We start from the raw sequence: 256 nt of genomic DNA on the forward strand, positions 1-256 counted from the left end.
ACAAATCTCGGGGAAAATGGAGCTCGGAGGTCGAGTTTCGAGAGGAGAAAGATTAACTAGTGTGGCTCAGACATTTCATCGAACACCTCATGTGCATAGGAGGTGAGCTAGAGCACCCAAATGCCCTCCCCTCGCCGGCCAAAAAAACAGAGCACTGTGGAGTGCTCTGCTGTGGCGATGGGGTATATATAGGCAACTCATTGGTCCCGGTTCGTGGCACCAACCGGGACTAAAGGCCTTTGGTCCCGGTTGGTGC

This window comes from Triticum aestivum, chromosome 7D, assembly GCF_018294505.1.
Source record: "Triticum aestivum cultivar Chinese Spring chromosome 7D, IWGSC CS RefSeq v2.1, whole genome shotgun sequence".
Classification (NCBI taxonomy): domain Eukaryota; kingdom Viridiplantae; phylum Streptophyta; class Magnoliopsida; order Poales; family Poaceae; genus Triticum; species Triticum aestivum.